The sequence below is a fragment of the Podarcis bocagei genome, assembly GCF_964188305.1.
Source record: "Podarcis bocagei genome assembly, chromosome: 1".
In the NCBI taxonomy this organism is placed as follows: Eukaryota; Metazoa; Chordata; class Lepidosauria; order Squamata; family Lacertidae; genus Podarcis; species Podarcis bocagei.
Window position 1 is genome coordinate 69,416,825 of NC_138125.1, and position 24,421 is coordinate 69,441,245.

At 42.2% G+C, this 24,421-nt stretch overlaps 1 long non-coding RNA gene across 4 annotated transcripts; it reads left to right on the forward strand.

The window, feature by feature from the left end:
* The first annotated feature begins 509 nt into the window (after nucleotides 1-509).
* Nucleotides 510-14,906, forward strand: LOC308589557. Of its 4 annotated transcripts, none has more exons than XR_014009383.1 (5): nucleotides 510-657; nucleotides 1,789-1,962; nucleotides 4,118-4,146; nucleotides 11,306-11,386; nucleotides 14,704-14,906. It is a non-coding gene; the product is annotated as an uncharacterized lncRNA (long non-coding RNA). The 4 variants fall into 4 exon arrangements; XR_014009384.1 differs by having other exon boundaries at nucleotides 1,837-1,962; XR_014009385.1 differs by having other exon boundaries at nucleotides 1,842-1,962.
* The last annotated feature ends 9,515 nt before the right edge of the window (nucleotides 14,907-24,421 follow it).

A 24,421-nucleotide genomic window follows, 5' to 3' on the forward strand; every position in this document is an offset into this window, starting at 1 on the left:
ATTAAAGAGATGTCATTGGTGTATGTTTCAAAATGATTATCTTGTGATCTGATTTCCACAATGCACTTAAACCACTACACCAAAAGCTCCCACTCTTTTGAGAAGTGGTATGATACATGGGTGAGAGGTTTGGACTAAGAAATGAGAGACCTGGGTTCAGAATCCTCAGTCTGCCCTAAAGCTATTTGAGCGACCTTGGTCCAGTTAATATATATCAGCTTAGTTTACCTCACAAGGTTTTTGTGAAGTTAGAAGGGGGTGAGGGGAGAAAAGAGAATTGTGTACATCATTTTGAACAATTTGGGGTTAATGAAATTGATAACAAAATCACTATCCATGTGAATCTTCAATGTCCCACCTGTTCAACTCCATTGTATTCTTTTGTGTAAAGCTCCAACAAAGTTCTCATTGCGTTAGATTTAGAACACAGTGGTACAGAATAGACAAAAGGCAGCATTCTAATCAAGGTTGCAAGTGGAATGTGGCACGTTATGATATGAAACATGTATACCTGCAGGTTACCATTAAAGTCAAAAACCCCAACCAAATCACAACAGAGGGATTGAAAGGTTCTGGGTAATTAAATGGAACATACCCACAGAGGAAAAAGAAAACAATTCAAAGCATTAATAATGAAAGATTAACTATAATCTCTAGGTAACCTCTAGGTTAGATTACTGAAACAGATTATACATGGGGCTGCCTCTGAAGACAGTTTGGAACCATCTCTTTCCATATGAACTGACCTGGGCCCTGCAATCATCATCTGAGGTCCTTCTTCATGTGCTTCCTCCACTAGAGGTCTGGAGGGTGGGAGCACAAGACCAGGCCTTTTCTGCGGTGGCTCCCCATTTGTGAAATGTTCTTCCTAGGGGGCTTACCTGGCCACCGTCATTATACTCCTTTAGGTGCCAAGCAAAAATGTTCCCCTTCTCCTCGGCCTTTCATTGGTGTTAATGTTTTTGTTTGTTATACTATGTTACATACTTCTGTGTTTTTATATTGTAAACTGCCCTGCAATCCTTGGGTGAAGGGTGGTATAGAATTTCTTATTCTTATTATTTAAAACAGAAGACTGTCTCCTCCCCAAGAATTATGCTATAGATCTGTCAAAATCAAGGCTGTCTTCTCTTCATATCTTTAATTGTACTTGGCTGATATTCAGACCAATCCTCACTACTGATAATGATAGGTTGCTGTGGGAGGAAGAAAGAGGTAGACACCAATTACTTGGATTAAACAGGTCACAACTTTATTTCCACAACATGGCATAAAACATTAGCTAGGCTCCAGAGATATGGGAATTTAGAGATGATCCCTGGAAAAAGGGGGCAGAACCAAGAGCAGACTTAGAGGAGCGCCAACATAGTAATCTGTTTTATCTGTTTAGCAATAAAACATTTTATTAACTTTTTACTTGGTGCGACCTTGATGTGAACGAATTCCTTATTACAAAAGCCATATACAGTGGTACCTCTGGTTAAATACTTAATTTGTTCCGGAGGTCTGTTCTTAACCTGAAACTGTTCTTAACCTGAAGCATCACTTTAGCTAATGGGGCCTCCTGCTGCCACTGCACTGCCGGAGCACGATTTCTGTTCTCATCCTGAAGCAAAGTTCTTAACCTGAAGCACTATTTCTGGGTTAGCAGAGTCTGTAACCTGAAGCATATGTAACCTGAAGCGTATGTAACCTGAGGTACCACTGTACTGCTGTTATCAAAAGGCAGTGTGTGGGATGCAGCAGTCATATGATGAATTGGTACAAGCTCTTTCGATTTTGTTACAGGCTTATGAGCTCCAGTTTGCTTATGCTACTACAGTGTTTTTTTAAAAGAACAGTGCAAGTTTATTGGGATTCCTATACAGAAGCTGCATAACGGCAGACAAGGTTTTCTAAAGCTTGATGACCGTCCCTGATATTTACTTTCTCCTACAAAGTGAAACCATAGGAGAACATTAGGTGCATTTTATTTTATTTTTTAAAAATGATGTTTATTGGGAATTTAAAATTACAGAAAAGAGAGAAGAAGGAAAAGCAAAGAAAAAAGAGATTAAACAATACAAATCAATAAAAAGAAAATAAAAAGTACCAAACATACAATACACCAAAATCAAAAACAAGAACAAAAAAATAAAATAAAAACAAATCCAATATTCCCATACCCTTATCTTCATTAACTTGTTTCCTCGACCTCCTCACACCTCCCTTTTTTGTATTCTAATTATTAATTATCTCAGCAAATCCTTTCCATCTTTCACTGTATTCTGTCCTTTAATTGTCTTAATTTATTTTAGCCTTATCTTACCATAAAAAACCCTAGAACTTAAAAACTTATTTATACATAACTCCTTATAACATTTCTACTAAAGCCTAATAGTTTCATTCCAAGATTTTCCTAACAGTCATTAATTTTGCAATATTTCTCTAAATGAATTTTTAAACTTTCTGCCAATCTTCATCCACCGTCTCTTCTTCCTGGTCTCGGGTTCTGTCAGTCCTTTCTATCTGTTCCATCTAGTCCATCAACCTGGTGATCTTATGTCCGAGGCTCTTAACTCTTTTCCATGTCCCTTCTGCAGATCTTCTTCATAATTGTACCTGCACTTTACTTTGTCTTCTGCTGGTCTTGTTCTTAATTTCCTTCCTTTGTCTCTGAGGAGTAGATCTCGGGGGAACAACCTAAGAGTGTCTTTATCCCTTCTCGGCCGGTCAGCCCGTTCTCCATGGTTAGCACTAAAATCCAAAAAATATTCCAAAACATACTTCAATGCCCCTCCAAAGTTGAGTGCCTCGACCACTCCAATCTCCTCCTGGCCCAAAACCAAATCCCAAAGGTCAGAGCATCCCTGCATAGGAGGATCTGACCAACTTGCCATCTCCAGTCCCGACAGGACTCCGTCTCTCCAAGTCTGTCTCACTCCAGATTCAGTCCTCAGAAACGACAGCTTATGCTCCTGCAGGACCGCATCTCTTTCAACTTGTATTACTTGAGGTTCAACAACAACCTCCTCCTTTGTCTTCTCCGCAACTTGCCCTGTCAGGGCAGATTCCTGGGTCAGTTGTTGAGCAGGTTCTATATCAGTGGTCACTGTTTGACCGAAATTATCAATTGCAGTAGTCATCAAATCCATCTTCGCATGAAGCTGCTCCAACAAAGCACTTGTCCTGCACAAAGCAGACACTAAGGTTTCCTGTGTCAACATTCTTATCCAAGGTCAGAGCCTGTTTCTCACGCTCTCTAATCTCTACAGCTGTAGAGTTCCCCAGGTCCACTCCAACAACAGTTCAAAAGCTCCCTCTAGAGGAAACAATTTCTATTTGTATCCATCCTTTTACAAGCAGATCCAGCAACAAAATTGCTTTCATTTTTCAAATCTTTGTTCCTTTTTAGTGCAAAAGGAAACATTGGAGTCAATATGTTTCTCTTATTTAACTATCTGTCAACATGCGTTATTATTCACAGTCAATGAACTTTCCCCAAACGTCTATCTTTGACAGCCCGTTCCCAGGTTCAAGACGATAGAAATTTATCTTTCTTTACTCCCTCTCCTGCAGGCTTGAACAATTTAAGATTTCCTCCCTCTTCTCCTGCTTCCAAGGGGGGTTTGTAGTTTAAACCTATGGAAATTTAGTCCTTTACAGATGACTTTCCAGACTTTAGCTTACGATGTCTTTGCTTCAAACTGTTTACAAAAGTGGAAGGCGGACTTCCTGTTTAGACCTTCCCGCTCCGGTGCCAAATTATGAAGTTTAGTAATCCAATTTTCCGTTCTACTCACAGGTACTTGTTTAGAGTCCAATTGTCCACAGGAAAAAAGTCAGTGCTCTCCGACAACAGCAATGCGGCTTCACTCCGTGAAAAGAGCAATCAATTCGAAGCACCACGCCGCTCACCCCACGTTGCTCCGGATCCCCGTAGCTGGGTTTCCCCGCAAGTAGGGGAGGCGCTAAAGGTGCCAGCCGAATCCCAGGTACACAGGCTTCTCCCGCCTGTGGTTTTTAATGGGTCTCCGCCTCGCCGTGGCGGTCCAGACCCTGATTTTCACGGAGCGGGTTCCTCCAGATCAGAGGAAGCCCGCCATTGCCGGTGGCGCTAACCTGGAAGTCCCATCAGGTGCATTTTAAAGCACCCTCTCCATTCAGGTAAGAAAACAACGAAGTGCATGAACTAAACAGGTGACTCAGGACATACTGCAGAATCCCCTGCAATGCATTGTGGTTCTCTTGAAGATCTACAGGATGTGTTTGGCACAGGAGTCAATGGATGCATCATGCTAATCCATGGTTTAGTGCGACTGTGGTATGAGCTGGAATGACTACGAGCACGCCTACAGTTCCAGCACTTCCCTCTCTTCCCACTCAACTAAGAGGAAAATTTCAACAGCATTTAGTTTTGCTTTCCTTGAACCTTGCCTGCTTGTGTTGCCTAGACCAGGGACAGATATAACAAGCAGGAGAATTTTTTTTTTTTTTTTAATAAATAACTTTTATTTTTTATTTATTTTTTTTTTTATAAATAACTTTTATAACAAGCAGGAGAATTTAACAAGTAGCTATATAACCCATAGCTTGAAGCTGGCTTGTTCTGAAATGGACTGGCATTTCTTCAAAACCATGATTCCAGCAAGCCGAGAGTCAGGGAAAATGAAGTGAATGTTGCAGAAGTCATCCTTCTGGGCATGTAAGAGGAGGGGTGTGTAAAACCAAGGCTCATGGCAACTCCTTCCTGTTCATGCATGATTTAGCAGGACATGCAAATGTATAAAAAGGGTTTCCAGAAAACAGACAGTTATGGCAGAGAGGGCACCATGCTAAACAGCAATGATTTATTTTTTCCCCATTAAAAATTACATGGATCCTGAAATTTGCAAAGCCTCAGCATGGTGTTTAGCTTACCATGCAAATGTTGAAGCCAAGAGAAAGATAAACTCATCTCAGATATGAGGATGCAGGAAGAAATGCTCAGGGACAACGTTTACAGGTCTGATGCAGTTTGCATAGCTGATTAGTCTGCCTTAGTCTAATTACCCTTGCCTGTCCTGACTGTAAAGATAAAGACGCAGAATATTGAAGGCAGCTAAGATGAAAGAAGACCGTCTCTGCCATAAAGAAAAAATACATAACCAGCAGCCTGTCTGTCTATCTGTCTCAAGCTCGAGGCCTAATTGAACCCAGTTTTATTGAGGTGCAGCAGACACCACCAGGCCATTTTTTTGGCAATGCTTCACGTGTCAGATATCAAAGTCTTACTTCATGCTAATTAGTCTTACTAAGTTATTTACTTTGGCAGTTCTCGTGGATGCTCACCAAAATAGACTTTTTAAAATTAGCTTTTTAAAAAATTGTTTTGTTTTGTTATTTAACGTTGAACACACTCAACTTCGGTGAGCTTAGACATATTATATGTATTCTCCAGTAAATAGAACCTATTCATCCCATCTTCTCAGCAAGTGTCTGGGTAGAATAGTAAGTTTCCCAGCATAGTTGGAACAATTACTTTCCTAACATATCTGAGCGATGACAAAATGAATTCCGAAGAGGAGAATTTGAATGCCTTCCCTGCATATGTCTTTCTTTTATATCAAACACTCCAGTTGACTTTGGGCAAGGGAGGGGCAGCTGCAGCATCAAGCAGGAGGGGATGCAGCATGGAAAATACCCAAAACAGATTTGCTCAAATTCCATGATTTCTTATGGTTTCAAGCAAAGAGGTTTCTTACCAGTGTGGTGTAGTGGTTAAGAGCGGTGGACTCGTAATCTGGGAAACCGGGTTCGCGTCTCCGCTCCTCCACATGCAGCTGCTGGGTGACCTTGGGCCAGTCACACTTCTCTGAAGTCTCTCAGCCCCACTCACCTCACAGAGTGTTTGTTGTGGGGGAGGAAGGGAAAGGAGACTGTTAGCCGCTTTGAGACTCCTTAAGGGGGGTGAAAGGTGGGATATCAAGTCCAAATTCTTCTTCTTCTCACTGTCTTCTTCTCTAAAGGGACGTACATATTAGAAAGGAAACCTTATTAATCAAAGGGCTTCATGTGCATCTGCAGCAAGGAGTTGACTTGAATAATGGAGAGCATGTCAAAATGCTTAGCATTTGAAATGAAAAAGATCACTAAAAAGCATAGTCCTCCCAACGTATTCTTTATGTGTAAACTGAATGTATTCATCAGAAAACTGTCGTGCATGCACATAGCAATCTCCCATGCTGAGATGACCACAAGCAAATATCGTCAATGTACCCTTAAATAAAGTCCTATGCAGTAGGAACCAAACAATTTCCACATGAAAGGAGTGGATTTAGCTGAGAGATTCTAACAATAGTGTCATTTACTCTGCTGAATTTATTACTGTATTTTGATTATTAATCAGCTGATCGGGAGGCGGGATCTATGCAGCATTCAAGACAGTTACATTTTCTCTTATTATCTCAACTGAAAGCAGACTTACATTCATCTGGACACTGATTATCCTGAATAAATATTCCTGAAATATTTGGTTCAAGGAGAAACCTGTTCTTTAGTTGCTTGCACCACGGGCTTCAGATCCCAGCCCCAACTTTATCCATGTGGCACAAGCTGAGCAGACGCCTGCAACAATGCCCTGATACATATTGGAAAACAACGCATCCCTGATGTATAGCCCTTTTTAATTGTTAGGATATTTTATAGCACAAAGTGCATTGCAAGAATTTTTTCTTTAATTTCTTTAATTTTCTTTAATTATTGTGAATATTCGCATCTTAGAGACTGGAACTCAATTCACAGTGTGACTTGTTCCAAGGCTGCCCAGGGTTTTTGTGGCTGAAAGGGGACTTGGAGCCAGCAGCACCCTCCAGCTCAAGTCCAACTGTATCCACCAGACATATCTTCATTTGCATCCTGCTGTATAAGCAGTAGAAGAGTCCTTTGAATTTCTGCATACAAGGGAGCTTCTCCATTCATTCCAATAAAGGATGCAGTCGCGAACATACAAGTTGTGCACCAGAAGCCATTTGCAATAGCAATTTGCTCGCTTCTCCTAATCCTTCCTGCCTGTCAGGTTTTGCAACTATCTTGTGGCCATGGATATCAAAGCCAATCAATCAACTCTGCCAAGATTAAGACAGAAAGGGAGGTTTTACAGAAAGCTGATAAAACCAAATGTCATTGAGTTGGGTCCAGATTTACATGTGACCAGTGCTTTTCTTCTGGGGGGACGCAGGGGTATGCATACCCCTAAACACTTTGTGACTCTAAGTTTGGCCTCATTGAGGGGCAGTATTTCAATATGAGTAGGATAATGAGAGTACCCCTAAACGTTTTTTTAAGGAAAAAAAGCACTGCATGTGGCAATGTTCCCTTGTGCTGGAGAAAGGGTGAGGCGACAATGTTCACCAAATCCTCCTTCCCCAGAGTCCCTGAAAACCCTTCACCTGTGTCCAGAGGTGGATTTAGGGGGATGCAACAGGTTTGGTCACACAGGGTGTAGAGCCTCAGGGTGCCGCAGCTATGATGTAGAAGAGATGGCGAGAGGCAGGGGGCCACCAAATTTTGGTGTTGCCCAGGGCGCCACTGAAATTTGAGTTCTGCAAGGTCCCCCACTGCCTGTAGCCCATGAAAATCTGCTCCAAAGGATTTAGGGACCCTGCAGAGCAGCATAAGAAGTGACTGCAGAGGAAAGGGAGAATCAGCCCAAACCATCTTCTACCCTCCCTTCCAGTGGCAAGCCTCCAGTGGAACTCAGAGCCTTCTGGGTGAACATGTGAAGTACAAGGTGTGACCGGAAAGTTCAGTGAATGGTCACAGAAATCGGATAGCAAGAAACGTTCGGACATACAATCAGCATCGGAAACCCATGCTCACAATTGTGTACGGAGACGAAGCTGTAACTCGAAAGACAATGTATGAGTGGTTTAAGCATTTCTGTGAAGGCCGCCAAACCATGGAAGATGACCCTCAGTCTGGCAGACCGTCAATGAGCAAAACGGAGCCAAATGTCGACAGAGTTTGTGAGTTACTGATGTGGGATCGGCGTTTGTCCATCTGAATGATGGCTGAAGAATTGCATATTCTGCATGAAATCATTACTGAGGTTACTGAGCTGTTTCACCCTTCATATTCTCCCAAACTGGCCCCACCTGATTTCTTTCTTTATCCAAAACTGAAATCTGCACTGAAAGGGCACAGATTTTCCAACATTTCACACGTCCAAGCTGTTATGATGAGGGAACTGAAAGCAGTACGAAAAGAGGACTTCTCCAGAAGTTTCCAACAGGTCTACGAACATTGTCAATGGTGCATTGTATCAGAAGGGGGCCTGCTTTGAAGGCCTGTAAGGTGTGTATGTTCAAATATTTCTCACTGTCTGATTTCTATGACCATTCACCGAACTTTCCAGTCACACCTTGTATTTCCATTTGCAGACAGGACACACCGGATCCAACCCAGTGTTTTTGACCGTTATCTAGGCAAAAAGAATTCTCTCATGTTCTTTAAGAAAATTAGTAGCTTTAGGGTTTGGGATTGCAATAATCCAAAAGTTGGCAGAGTTCCTCCTGTGCGTTTCACAAGGTATATTTGTCCTCAGTCAACATTATCCGCCTGGGTGTGCAGGATGTCTCATGCCTGAAGACTAAAATCTTTGGAGGAAAAAGGGTAAAATATAAGGATCATTCATTTTGTCAAAATTCATGAACAACTGACTCCTCATATTGGAAATTGGCTTTTAAAGCTGGGCTCTATCATTTGTGACTGCACCATGTGATGTATAAAACTCATAAACATGTTGCAGCAAGTCAGAGATGGGCGTGAAGCAGAGTTTCAGAAGCTGCCAGCACAGAGGAACCACTAAATTGGCATGGTGCCTTGATAGGCCCAACCCTTAAAGAAGCCAAGATTTAAACTATACTCACACGCACATTAATGACAATATGGTCACTGAATACTAACATGGATAAATACTATTAATTAAAAACATTCAAATGTTGTTTCAAAACTTCATTTGCCATTTTTAATAAGTGTTAAGCAATAGTAGTAAACATTGCTACAGTCATTTTAATAATTTCATTAAAGCTTTTTTTAAAATGCTACTTAAAAACTACTACCCGACACCTTTTTATGTTGGGTTTTTCATGTTCTTTCAAGGTTTGCCTCTTCTTCTCTGAACAAACCAATAGCAAACTTTCCACGAACCCATGCTGCCATCATATGATGCCAGTGGGCATCTTTGTTGCATCAGATTTTTTCCCCCACCTCCGCCTTTCACTCTGGCTGACATAGACATCAGGATTGTGGATATAGCAATGGCTGTACCACTCCATCAAGCTCTGCTGTTCCCAGCCAGATTATTTTGGATGGCACCCTAAAAACATGCATTTTTGCACAAGCATTTCCCAGCTCTTGATACCAGATTTTAACTACCTGGGTCCTGTGTGATCTTTTACTGTTTTATCGTAATGTTTCATTAGCATTGCTGTTATTTTGTTGTTATAAAACCCCTCTGGATTTATAATTAAATGAAATCTGGCACTGAAATTATTTTAAATAAAAAGAGGAATGCACAAGCACCTCTGTGTGCACTGTGAAAGGAGTTGAACCTATGCAGACATTGGAAGCAAATGTTTGCAAAGCCCTTTAGGGTGTTCAACAAGTTCCTGCTCTCCTGTCCAAATGGTTCTCTTCCAGCGCTTTTTAAATTTGGCACCCTGTGGCAACAAAAAAAGGCACCCAATTCAAAAGCACAGAACTGTAGCTGGAAAGGAAAAATTCTCAGCTTTTTCCTTTCCAGCAACAGCTTGAATTCAAAAATATTTCTTTGCAGCTGCAAGGAAGACAGGAGGAATTCTTCACCTGAAGTTGAAGCGCTTGATGTCATGTGACATCAGGTGATTGACAGGTGAGCAGCCCTTTCCACCTGTCAGGAACTTTTGTATCCAATCTGTGAAATTCACTTCCCTACCCTTACTCTAGGATATAGACAACAGAGCAATAACCATATTTGAGATGGCTGTTCCACTAATGTGAACATGTCCCACATTTATTTCATATTACAGAAATTTCCTGTTACTCTGGGCTCGTTGTTTGTTAAAAGAGAACTATGAGGCATGACTTTGGTATCATCTGCTTCACAATCATTTGCTGTGTAGATGCAAGGCCTCTCCTTTCTCTCAAGAATTCAGTGTGTGCTGAGCTAGAGATTTTATCAGCAGGCAGCTTTGCTCTTGAATCAAGGGCTTAACCAAAGGTTAGCGGAGATTACTGCAAAAGCCCCAGAGTTGCTTTACGGGGGAAATTGTGTTTATTGACAATGAGGTGAGGCATACACATGCATATATGCGCGCGAGCACGCACACACACACACAGAGTGGAGAGGTTGCGCAAGTGATACAATAGCAGACCTTCTTAGAGAAGTGGTTTCAAAATGGATTTCCCACTCCTTTCAAGACTTGCCAAGATTGCAATCACCTTGTGAAAGGCTTGCCTGTGCAAACTTGTTCTAAGGCGAGTGAATCCAGATGGTCATTGTGTAAGCTTAAACGGGGACCTTGTTGTGCTCAATCCACCAAGCTCTGCTCACATGTAGGCCTTGCTGAGATGAATGGAAGTGGTGCCTCTTGGTTAAGGGGGAAATGCTAAGAGCTTTCGTTAATGCAATGCAAGTTCCTACTTTATGCAGCTGTCAATATATTCTGCCCACTTCTTTTATACACCCTAGAAGTTTCTTTGAGAGATAGGCCAAAGAAATTTTTGCCCAGGCACTCCAAACCGAAAGAAAATAAACTGAAATTATTTTTCCATTAGTGTATGTTCTGTGAAATAAAGCTGCCAGCTTATAGGTCTGGGTTCTACTGCTGAAGCTTGGGCTAGTGCATCATCTTTTAATGAATGACAGGCTGACTTCATGTGTATAGACATAGCTTTATGTGGAAGCATAATGGCCTGCATCTTAGAAGTCCAGACTGTGCCCCACAGATGTAAAGTGGAGGGAGGGTTTGAAATGAAGGAGCAGTCTGTTAATGGATACATTTAACATATATCTAAGACCTCAAAATCCCTATCACGCAGTCTATTGCACTTCTCTTTCCCCCAATGTTTTTTCTCCCTGATAACAGAAATCTGGCCAAGGGAAATGCTTCTCAGGGAAGGATTGTGAGGGAAACACCCCCATTTGAGGGAGCATTCAGCACCCCTTTCTACAACTCTTCCAGAGGAGCCTTGAAACTAAACACCCAACTTCTATCCAAGGAATGATGTAAAACGAGAAACAGGATCATTAGCAATCCATCTCGCTGTAGCAATATATATACTATCTTCCTGTGTTTTACCGTAGATATTGGAACTATAGATACTGGAAGCTTTGTCAGAACAGGCCTCCTTAAACAAAGAAAACAGCTACCTAATCCTCTCTAAGGTAAGCTTTCATGGCCAGAACAACAAGCAACATTTCGCTTCTGAAAACCCAAACAACCCCAGACTGCTTACATAGAAGCCTGGATAAAGATAGATTCTTTAAAACCGGAGTCATAGGGACCTATAGCAATTGTTTAGATCTGGACCAGATTCCAGGGAAAAATAAGAAAGATTCTCAGTTCAACTTCAGTGTAGACCACCAACATTAAGGAGTGGCACTGATTTGGCATCAGAAAGGCAATTATTACTACTTTGCTACCATCCATGGAATCCTGCAATGGGACTTCCATACTGGCTCATGTGTGAAGCTTTTCAGTAGAGCTGGCTCACATGTTCAGTTGCTGGTTACAATAATCAATTGTAGATAAATTAAATTATGCAGATGGCTATGAGAACCAGGCCTCTGAGAAGATGTTCTTTTTTAAAAACAACAACAAAATCTAGGAATAGAGAAAAAAAATTATTCACAAGGGTCTTGTGGTGAGCTCTGCATACCAAACATCTCCTAACAGGTCTCCCTCTCTCTCTTACTAAGATGAGAAGTCATTTTGAATAAGTTGCCTGTTCAAAGAGTTCTTTGATAAGCACAAAACTGCTTGCCAAAATTCATATTTAGAGCCTTAACTGTGGGAGAAAAACCAAGAAATTCAATACTAAACAGTGGATTAAAATGTATAAAGCATATTAAATGTTGTTAGTTGAAAGCAGGGTTGTTGGTCGTTAATGAACACCCTCTGCTATATACGTAGAAGCTATATCCATTTTGGTAATATAACTCTGCCTTGGGCATGGTAGAAGTTGGGAGTAATGCCAAGGCCCAGCAGGGCCAACTGCCACCAGACTTCTGACCCCACAAGAGATGTAGCTCAGCTGGGCCATGGTAACACCAAGCAAAGTTTTGGGCCCACAAGTGTGATGCTTGTGTACTGGCCTGTGTTGCTATGCTAATATACCAGCCCTACTCCCAACTTGTATACGAAGTGGGCTGGGCTGATTTCATTAAGAGGGTGGTGCCAGCCACCAGATGTCTACTATGTTTTGGCTGGCACTTCCTCCAGACATCGCCCTAGTCCCTGATGACTGTCCAGCAGGGACCAGAGGGCTTCCCACCAGCACTACTGAGCAGAGCTTCTGGCTTACATGTATGTCCTGATAAGTACTGCTGACTGTGTTAACGATACCCTGTCCCACCCCTGGCATATCCACATTGTGACAGGTCCAGCATCACTAATGTGATGGGGTCAGCAATTGCCCATGATGTATTCAGGCCCAGAGCTCCACTTGGTACTGCAGCCTGAGTACCAACTAGGAAATGGTGGTGGCAGGCACTGACAGTGCAGCCTTTCAGTTGGCCAGATTTGACACTCATGGGCAAGGTTCCATCTTGACTAAATAAAACTTTGCCAGTTTCTCCAAGACAACTCTTGGACAACTTGTATTGTCTGTTTCAGCTCAAGGTGGAACTACTCTATTCCGAATTTTAAAATGGAAAGCGTAATGCTGGTGGTCAACAAAAGAGGTTCAAAGTCTCTCTCAAGGCAAATCTTAAAAAAAGTAGTATAAACACCAACTGGTTGGACAGTTTTCTTGAAGCTACAAACATGAGTCTGACCAAACTGCGGGAGGCAGTGGAAGACAGAAGTGCCTGGCGTGCTCTGGTCCATGGGGTCACGAAGAGTTGAACACGACTAAATGACTAAACAACAACAATAAACACCAACAATTGGGAAACACTGGCCTGTGAGGGCTCCAGTTGGAGAACAGCCTTTACCAAAGGTGTTGTGGACTTTGAAGATGCTCGAATTCAGGACGAAAGGGAGAAACGTGCTAAAAGGAAGGCACGCTTGGCAAATCCACACCATGATCAACTCCCGCCTGGATACCTATGTCCTCACTGTGGAAGGATGTGTGGATCCAGAATTGGCCTCCACAGTCACTTATGGACTAACTGTTAAAACCGTGTTTTTGGACAACAATCTTACTCGGCTACGAGTGAACACCAAAGAAGAAGAAGAGCATGTACTGTGGCCTTGAACCAGCACCTTGATTCTTATCCAGGGGCTTGGCCTGCTTACTGAGCTCCAGCTTGCTTGGGCCACTGCCTTCACTTGGTCATGGGTATCACTGTGGATCAAGACAACATCTTTTCCCTCTTAAAACCTTAGTCATCATTTTCTCAGATGACTGAACAGTGCCCAAAACTGGAGTGTAAGGAAGCAAATACCTATATCTGAGTTATGTGTCTATACTGAGTTTATTGTAATGATATTTTAGGATCCCTTATTGTTCTTCTATTCTTAATTGTCTTTGAAATTTTGCTCAGAGTAGTAAATAAGTTTTGCTCCAGGAATTAAAGGAGCATTCTCATTTTCATTAATATAATTTCTACTGGGCAAAGTATACTATGACGTATATCCCATTGACCTTTAAAGTCACCCGTGAAGCATACAGTTCTTAATCTTACTGTCTAGATGTGCAACCAAAACTCAGACACAACCTCCCAGTGGGCTTGTTTGGCTTATGGGTATTATGCCATGGCAGAAGCTTCAGCAGACAATGTCTTCAGATACCTGGTAATGAAAACTACAACCTTCTAATGTATTTCTTGCCAGCCCAAGGAGGTATACTAAAAAGTCCTATTATCTTAATAGAGTCTATTGAAGGTTGGAGCTCATATTTGACTCTTACCTTCCCTTTTCTCTGGCAAGATATACAAAAGTCTTACTCATTTCTGACCCCAAAGGCGTGAATAAATATGTTGGCTTAGGTGGTGATTAATGTATGTTGATCTCTTGATGTCTACCAAATGGGGAGTCATGGGTGAGGAACTTTAGTTTGAACTCTTTGGGCATGAACTTGTTAGATCACATCATGGCTAGGGGGGGGGGGGCAGACATTTTGCATAGCAGTTTCTTGTCTCTGCAAACCTCAGATGACAGAGAGGCTTCTACTTAAGCTGAATCGACCCCTATGGAGAAATCACCACTGATACAGGGTGTGGGTAAGGAGCAAAACACACTTTGTGTTCATTTGGCTTCTCCCCCCATCCTTTTCTGTGTGTGGGGTGTTTGACAGGGAATTTGTGCAGTTGGGAAATCTGCTTTAAACCTACTCAACACCAGTGTGCATTGTGTTTTAAAGTTGTATTGCTACAAGCTTGTCTTGATGTGTTATTTTTGTAATTTAAAAAGAAAAAACCTGAGCTGTGAGCTGTCTTGAAGACAAATTCCATTATTTATTTTTAAAACAAATAAGTAAAATAAATAATTTTATTTATTTATTAACAATATTTTGTGTTCTTGCTCATAATTTATTCAGGTGGTTTCCCTCTGTATAGTTTCAAGAACATCATGTTTCTGCCAAAGCTTTGTGGGTGGAAAGAGCCATAAGCATCATGGGTGAAAAGGGGGGGGGGGAAACGTGTAGCTTCAGCTCAGATGTTAAAAGACAAGCATCTCTCCGAATCACCCCGAATCTGTGAGCCGTATGTATTTGTGAAATAAAATTAAAACCTGGCAACCTGAAGCGCATAAAACACACCCCTTGTCAAAAAATTTACTTTCAAGATGGTGGTGTTGTTGTTTTTTTAATAAACCTCAAGATGGCTGTCTAAAAAATTACAGAATATTGCTGGAGGTTTTCCTACTTTAGGCCCAGTGGTACTGTTAACAGTCAATGTATGCAGGCAAATGATACACAGTCCTGACAAAATAACATTTACATCTAAACAACCTTGTTCTTATACACTTAACATTATGAGACTTCAGATACACTGTACTTCATTGTTCCCCATCATTCAGAAATCAATATACCTTCACTGCTGCTTTTCAGCTGCAGATTGTCATAGATATTCTACAGTCATTCTTTTGAGCATCCCCCCCTTTTTTGTCATTTGAACCTAAAGTAGCAAGAACTTTCGGGAGGGAGGTGGGGACTTTTGTTAGTCAGTGAACAGGCTAACAAAAGTATTTGGAGTGATCCAGGATTATCTTGGAGACCAGGGCCAAAAGCCTGAGAATATATAACAAAGTAAAGCTGCTCACAGACACATCATTGTAAAGCTGTTATTTGAGATGTATGTCAACAGCTTTGCACTTCAAGAAGCCAGTTAACAGTTCTGGGAGGAAACCATCCTCCCAACAAAATGTTGCAGTAATGCCATTATAATATACCCCTCCTCTCTCACTCTCTCTTCCCCTCCCTTCAAAGCAAACAAAATTATTATTTGTTAATACACTTTAATTACCATCTTCAAGTCCTCAGAAAATGTTCCTGTCTGTGCCTACCTCAAGTATATTCCGTTGAGGACCTGCTTTATTTTGTACACAAGGTAATAGAGAAACAGATCCTTGCAACTCATTAAAATGGATCCTGTTACCAGTGATCAAAAGCACAAAAGCTGCCCTGTAAAACCTACTAAGATTACTCACTCACTTGCTGCTTATGCTCATTTATTGGATGGCCACAATCCATTTTCAGTATCTTCCCGGCAGGCCTAGAAATGAAAGGAAGTCACACACAAAAAAGCAGCTGTTGTCTTGCACAACTTTCTCTCACGTCAATTGGCTTGGTGAGGAGAGATTCCTGGGAGCTTTGCCCAATTCATATATATGAGAAACCAGTCATGAAAGGCTTCAGGGATTTTATTGGGTGAGATACGGGTCTAGGAAAATAGCATGTTACACTTGTAAAGGCAAAGTATTCTATACCTGAAAGGATTAGATTATATAGCAGGTGTGCTCAAAATGTACAAATAAATCTCTATAGTACAGTTGTGTAAAAAGAAGCAGAGATCATTTTATTTGCTACGCCCTCCCATCTCGCCACCTGAGGTGAAACAGGAATTGCCAGCTCCTGGCTGCCCAGCCATGTGACCCCAACTTCCTCTGTTACCCCACAGCTCTCCCCAAACTTGGCGAGAACCGGGATGCTCCTCAAAGCATTGCCGCTTGCTCAGTTTCTCTGACCCGGGTGCAGGGAAGTCAAGTGACAACGCTATATGCCAGAATACCTCCCCCTCGGTGGTGGAAGCAGTGGGACGGGCTGAATGCCGCCTCTTGCATTTCTGCTGCTTGAGGCGGGTGCTTCACCTTGATACACCTCTAAACTAGAAACTCCTGTCATTTAAGAAAACTTCACTTTCAAATAATCATTTTTTCCTGTTATCAAGAGAAATGAATGATACATTCTACACCAGGGGTGGGCAGAAGGTAGATCTGTATCTGCAGTAGTTCTTGGGGTGATTTGCAGTAGATCATCAAGGATGATTTCCAATGATTTTACGACAGCAACAACGAAATGACTCCGCTCCATGCTCCAGCCCTAAACTATACTGCAGAAATGAAGAAGGATTGGGGTAACCTGGAGTGGAACTTTGTGTGGAAGGAATGCGAGCTGTTCCGCCAGGCCTTCGGTCGGGGTTCAGTCTGATTCTTTTCTTTCTGTATAAGAACAAGCATTAAAGAGGCCTCCTAGCCCGCTCACAGGTCCTTTATAAGACCAGTGGTAACAGTTGGCCCTGGAGAATATTAACCGCTCTCAATTTTACCCGTGGACTGCCATCTGTCCAGATTTTAATTTGCTCTGAACTAATTTTAAGATGTATTTTAATTAATTGATTGCCTGTTTTATGTTCTTATGTTCTTTGAATACTGTGTTAGTTTTATGATGTTAGCCACCCTGAGCCCGGCTCCGGCCAGGGAGGGCAGGGTACAAATAAATTATTATTATTATTATTATTATTATTATTATTATTATTATTATTATTATTATTATTATGTTTAGGAGATATTAGAACTAAATGGTGTTCACAGTCCTTCCACACAAAAATCCACTCCTGGTTACCCCAATCATTCTTTCTTTCAGCAATATAATGTAAGGCTGGAGGAGAGACATCTGTTATATGATCCAGAACAAATTCCTGGGATCGGAATTCCTTGGTTCTAAGTATATATCTTTTGTCCCAGGCTCTGTTTGGTGGGCTGAGGTTTCTAGACCCTACATGTCTAGAATCTGCCCATCCCTGCAGTATATGTTAGTATACAAACTAACCACATTTGGTGAGGTTGCCTCTCTGCTTTGCTTTCACCGGCAGACCGATTTTCCTGTTTAGTCAGGTCATTGGCCACTGATAGGCTACTGTGGCAGGGGTGGGTGTTGTATTCCACCCTTGTACTTTTAAATGGCTTGGCGTGTCTTCGGTGCTGTTTTTAATCGGGTTACTTATTTAATTGCTTTTTAATATTTAAGTTGATTGTGTGTTTTTAGTTGCATCTGTTTTAATTTATGCTGTGGGCCCTACACTGGGAAAAAGGGGATATATAAATTAAATACAGTAAATAAGTGCACTACCACACCTGTGTGTTCTCAGCCTAATACAGTGGATGCTCAGGTTGCAAACATGATCCGTGTGGGATGCACGTTCACAACCCGCAGTGTTTGCAACCCACAGCGCCGTGTCAGCGCATGCACAGGTTGCGATTCGGTGCTTCTGCGCATGCTCAAAGCGCGATTTAGCGCTTCTGCACATGCGTGACCGCCGAAACCCAGAAGTAACCTGTTCCGGTACTCCTGGGTTTCGGCAGTCCGTAACCCGAAAAAACACAACCTGAAGCATCTGTAACCCGAGGTATGACTGTATGCCTATCAACAATATACGACCTTCCATTCCATAGTTCAGGCAATGTTTCTCCACAGTCCCATTTCTTAATCGGCACTTGATAGACTCGGGTCTTATTTTCATCTACCTATTTCTCCCAGAAGTTGCTCGGTCTTTATTCCCCACCACCACAAACATTTTTTCCCAATGAAATGCCCTTTGTCTCCTCTTCCTTCAACCACCCTGTTGTCCCTCTTGAAAATGGTTGGCTGTGTGAATTTGAAGAATAATGCAATGAACATGCATAGCAAGTTTCATCCATCTTAATTTCTAGGGAAGGGGTAGAATTGTTGACTGAAAATGCACAAGCAGCAAAGAGAAAAGCTTCCTATATAAACTGGAAAATGTTAATATTACTATTCCAAAAAAATCCTTTAACAATATTTTTTTTAAAGATAAAAAGTGATTGCTTCCAATCACTTAATTCCATGAGAATTAAGCTGACATTTTCTTGTTTTGTTTTTTATTGTGCCAAAGTCTTATATGGGGTGGGTCTACCTGATGTTCAACACAAAAATCTAAAGGTGTGAAGGAAGGAAATGAAGCAAAAATCATGGGAAGCCTCACTATTTGTCCTATACTGCCGCTGAGGTTTTTTTTAATGACTGTGTTGAATGAATATTATTTATTGCTGAAAAGGAGACCAATGTTCTTGTGGGCTTTGGGGTCTACAGCTAATGGCTCTCCAGCATAATGAAAGCATTTTAGCAAAGGATTGCTTTTCTCCTTTTTCTGTTATGTTGTCATTTGTCTTTCTATTCACATTTCTGTCAGCACTATGTATACAAAAGCATTGTGTGGTAGGTGTTTCCCGGCAAGTTCATTGCTATGCTTCCTTGGATACTTACTAAGCCTGCCAAAAAAATATGTGGCTTTTATGAAAGTGGGTGGGGTCAAATTCTTGTTGGAGGCTCTCTCAGGAACGTAGTGTCTCATGAACTAGTTTTGATTTATAGCTACTTTTTCTTCTTCTTAAGTAGTTTGGATGAAATGAGACATTACAGTGGCAGACCTGAAAGTGTCTGACTAAACCCATAGCCATAGAACTGAATCATTTTGCACCCAAAACTGTGTCCTCAGAAGCTGCTTTGCCCCATTTGGTTTTCCCCTGGTGGAGCTCTACAACCATTTAAATGTTGAGGACGGGATAGGAAACAAGGAAAAAACACATCACCACTAAGTAGTGGTTTAGGTCAGTGTTTCCCAACCACTGTTCCGCGGCACACTAGTGTGCCGCGAGATGTTGCCTGGAGGGAGGCGGGCGAGTCGGGCGGCGAGAGGCGGGGCGGCGGCGGCGAGGAGAGGCCGCCCAGCACAGGGCTCTCGCCGTCTGCCTGCCTGGCTGCCTGCGAGCTCGGCGGGCAGCGCCTCCGTCCGCAGCGCCCGCCTCGCGGCTCTCATTCCCTGCCCCTGCCAAAGCTCACCCAGCCAAGCCGCGCTCTCCTTCCTGCCTCGCTTTGCTGCCTCCTCCCCCCCACCCCCAAAGCTTGGAGGTTCCCCGGCAAGGGGGAGGGGAAAAAATTGAAACTTACACTTTTGTGCGTCCCTCCCGGCGTGACGCTGCGCGCTGACGTCACGGGGCTGTAATGGTGGTGTGCCTCGAGATTTTTTTCATCAAACAAGTGTGCCTTTGCCCAAAAAAGGTTGGGAAACACTGGTTTAGGTGAGGGAGCTTACACATTTTAACCATAAGGTGACCTCCAGAACTGTGTTTCTCAAAGAGTGGGTTGGCAACAGAAGTTAGGCCATCCTTGTCCAGATAACAACATAGCTGAGCCAACAGAAGGCACTCTGCAGCACTGAGACCACCTGAGTCTCAAGTGACAGTGATCAATTCTGAAGCACCCTCAAGCTACATAGCTGCTCCTTCACAGCAGCTGACCACCTTCCATCTATCCATTCTAGGGAGACACCCACTAACAGTGACTCAGTCTTATCCGCATTGATCTTCAGTTTATTGACTCTCATCCAGTTCATTACTGAGGCACACGAAATCCACTGCTGCACCGGCAGATGTAAAGCAGAAGTAGAGCTGCGTGTCATCAGTATATTGCTAACATATTCTAAGACTCTGGATGACGCCACTAAGCAGCTTCATGTAGATGTTAAACCATACCCTGCAAGTGTTCCAGAAAAATGGGAACATCCCATTTTTTCTCAGTAGAAGATGGTTGCCATTTTGGGCACCATGATCTCGCACCACAATTCCCCTCCCACAAAAAGTGCTTTTTCAGGGAGGAGAATGGCATCACAAGATCACGGTGCCCAAAATGGCCACCAGCCTTTCATGAGAAAAAATGGGAAGATGGCATCATCCTAGACTATGGCATCCCAGTGTGTTGGAAGATATGGTTAAACATGGAGAATAAAACTGAACCATGTGGAACCCCACAATGGAAGTTTCCATGGGGACATACAACACCCCCAAGCATCACCCTCTGAAAATGACTATCCAAATAGGACTGGAAACATCGCAAAGTGTTGCCACCTCCTGCCCCGTGACTCAGATAGCTGCTGATGACAGAAAGTGATGACAGTAATTGCCAGTAGATAATGCCAATCTCTGCCTCCATTTTGTGACTGGTGGGCCTCAAGTGATTTTCATGCACCTCCAAGTTCAAGAACCCTACTTCTAGAGACCTGTGCCAGAAAGAACAAATGATATCATCAGCCTGTGGAGACCTGGCTGCATGCAGATTGTACAAATCTTCCCCTGTTACTCAGCCACCTGTGCACAGGCCTCTCCTGTTTTTCTCCCCAGGTTCAAAAGGTAACTTCTGGTTTATTCAAAAGACAGGAAAATTCATTTAGTTGCTTTTCTTTAAAATTTACGCAGCCTAGATTTAAGCATTACTTACTTTTATCCTTTAATCCAACTGTCTGGAATTGTTTATGTAACTCCTCTTGTATAGCAAGGGAGGAATAGTTGAAATAAAAACAAAAATGAATAAATTCTGGAAGACAGAAAGAGGCTATAATGATCATACAGGTGACCTCATTTTGCCCCCCTTGTGGGTTGAATGACTAAACTGCCCAGAATTTGCCCGTTTAAAATATGGAAACCCAAAAGGTAGCCTTCCCCCCCAGATACATGAATAGCCTTTCAGAGGTCTACACTTGGTGACTTCAATCGGCAGCGGAATGAGATAAGAAAATGCTGAAGTGGTGAAACAGACTGTACCCTTTTGAATTGTGTTTGTGTGAGGTTTTTTAAAGTTCCTTTGTGTTTTAAAAAACTTTCTTTGGAGGTAGAAAACTAGTATCGCAGGCATGAGCAGGGCTACCTTGAAGCTACTCTCCTTACCATTTAATTTTTTTCAGGAAACTTCTTTTTTTAATGTGGTGAAGCATGCAGAAGAAGTATCCTCCACTAACAGTAGTGCAGTGCATTGCGCCACATTATCATTATACCGCACATTATACCAACTACCGCACAATTGCACTCATTTCACACGCTAGCAAGGTTATGCTTAAAATTCTACAAGGCAGGCTTAAGCAGTATGTGGACTGAGAACTACCAGAAGTGCAAGCTGGATTTAGAAGAGGCAGAGGAACCAGAGACCAAATTGCAAACATGCGCTGGATTATGGAGAAAGCTAGAGAGTTCCAGAAAGACATCTACTTCTGCTTCATTGAGTATGCAAAAGCCTTTGACTGTGTCGACTACAGCAAACTATGGCAAGTTCTTAAAGAAATGGGAGTGCCTGATCACCTCATCTGTCTCCTGAGAAATCTCTATGTGGGACAAGAAGCTACAGTTAGAACTGGATATGGAATAACTGATTGGTTCAAAAGTGGGAAAGGAGTACGGCAAGGCTGTATATTGTCTCCCTGCTTATTTAACTTATATGCAGAATTCATCATGCGAAAGGCTGGGCTGGATGAATCCCAAGCCGGAATTAAGATCGCTGGAAGAAATATCAACAACCTCAGATATGCAGATGACACAACCTTGATGGCAGAAAGTGAGGAGGAATTAAAGAACGTTTTAATGAGGGTGAAAGAGGAGAGGGCAAAATATGGTCTGAAGCTCAACATCAAAAAAACGAAGATCATGGCCACTGGTCCCATCACCTCCTGGCAAATAGAAGGAGAAGAAAAGGTGGCAGTGAGAGATTTTACTTTCTTGGGCTCCATGATCACTGCAGATGGTGACAGCAGTCACAAAATTAAAAGACGCCTTCTCCTTGGGAGAAAGGCGATGGCAAACCTAGACAGCATCTTAAAAAGCAGAGACATCACCTTACCAACAAAGGTCCGTATAGTTAAAGCCATGGTTTTCCCAGTAGTGATGTATGGAAGTGAGAGCTGGACCATAAAGAAGACTGATCGCTGAATAATTGATGCTTTTGAATTATGGTGCTGGAGGAGACTCTTGAGAGTCCCATGGACTGCAAGAAGATCAAACCTCTTCATTCTTAAGGAAATCAGCCCTGAGTGCTCACTGGAAGGACAGATCGTGAAGCTGAGGCTCCAATACTTTGGCCACCTCATGAGAAGAGAAGACTCCCTGGAAAAGACCCTGATGTTGGGAAAGGTTGAGGGCACAAGAAGAAGGGAACGACAGAGGACGAGATGGTTGGACAGTGTTCTCGAAGCTACAAACATGAGTCTGACCAAACTGCGGGAGGCAGTGGAAGACAGGAGTGCCTGGCGTGCTCTGGTCCATGGGGTCACGAAGAGTCGGACACAACTAAACGACTAAACAACAGCAACATCATTCTACCACCCACCACATTCTGCTAAATGTGTGGATCCAGTCTGAAACCTGGTCTCTGTGGGAATGTTCAGGGAGGCAGGAGAGGATATATTGTTTATTAATATCCTTCCTAACTTGCGCTAGCAAGTTCTATAACTTAGCAGAGTTTTACATTCCCCTTTTAAACGCACAGCAGATAGCTGGTTGCAGGCTTGTTTAAGCCTCTCAGTATTAGATTCCTGGTAAGTTCCCTTATATCCCTCTTAAAAGAATAAACACGCTGCAAACTTGTGTAAAGTATATAAAATAAGTTTACTCACATCATCAGTTTACAGTTAGATCCCTGAAGGCAGACTTAGTCACAAAGTATACATGTGGATCTATCCCATATGGAGATAGTACCAGTGTCCTCTTTTGGCTGAGAGCCAACAGAGCAATTCTAGCTAAAATCTGCTGCTCCAACGATGGAGGAAGTCAAAGAGAGAGCGAGAGAGAGAGAGAGAGAGCGCATGCCCTGTTCCTTTCAAGCTGCAGATGTGGATACACTCAGATTAAAAATATGCACGCAACCCTAAAAACCTCCCTGCAAATTAAAAAAACCCCACTATCATATCAGGGAGAAAGTCAAGTTCACTTGGCAAGTTTTATCTATTCAGAAGGTGCTACTATTCCTGCACATTTAATCAAATTCCTTTAAAATGTTACCATTATTTGTTCCTTTTCCTTTGTTAGTCAATGCTTCAAACTTGCAAAACAAGACTTTGATTTGACCTTCAGGCAAAGTGGGTCCCTGGTCCTGGTCAAAGGGGTCTAAAATGAAACAATCAACTATCTGAATTCCTGAAGCAGGACCCAAATTGAAGCTTGTTCTCTATGCTTATCTTGAGGCATATCTTCAGAAATCAAGACTCTTATCTCCACTTTCAGTAAAATAATTCAATAACTTTCCTGCACCCCCTTAGCTATGCCAGAGGTTCTGCTATAATTTAAGTCTCTGTGGAAATAGTAATAAAGCTTTTTATGTATGTAGCATATTTCATCTGAGGCGTTAAAGTGATTTATGAAAATTTATTAAGTTTCAAACTCTCTTTAGACCCTGGCCCAATAATTCTCAGAGACATTTATTACATTGCTCAAGATCTCTGTAGTGAGGAATATATCAGTGCTAACAAGTTTTTAGGGATATTCTTTTGCCATTCCAGACAGTATTCCCTTTGTCAATATTTTTATAAAGGGGCTTTTTTCAGTTTCCTCCTGTTCTTTCTGACATTCATGTGGAAATCTGAGAGCTGTCAACAGAGCCCTATTCCCCTATATAAATCAGTGCTGTTCCTTTGTAATGAGGATTACACAGCAAATGCTGAAGGCACTTCAATGCCAGCAACCTCTGTATTAATGCTCATGGGTTCCAAGAATCAACTCAGGGGTGGAGCATGTCAGAAGGTACTCTACACACACACACACACACACACACACACACACACGTGTACTTGTGTAGAGCACTTCCACAGAAGGCAGAGTAGGCTCCATACTCCCCTCCTCTATTGTTTTCCCATGTCTATTTTAGATTGTAAACCCCTTATCCACAGCATATCATTCAAGAATTTCTTTACCACTTAGGGCTGTGCCTGGGTACACCTGGCCTTTGAGAAACTTGTATTTTAGGTCAGCCCCTCCAT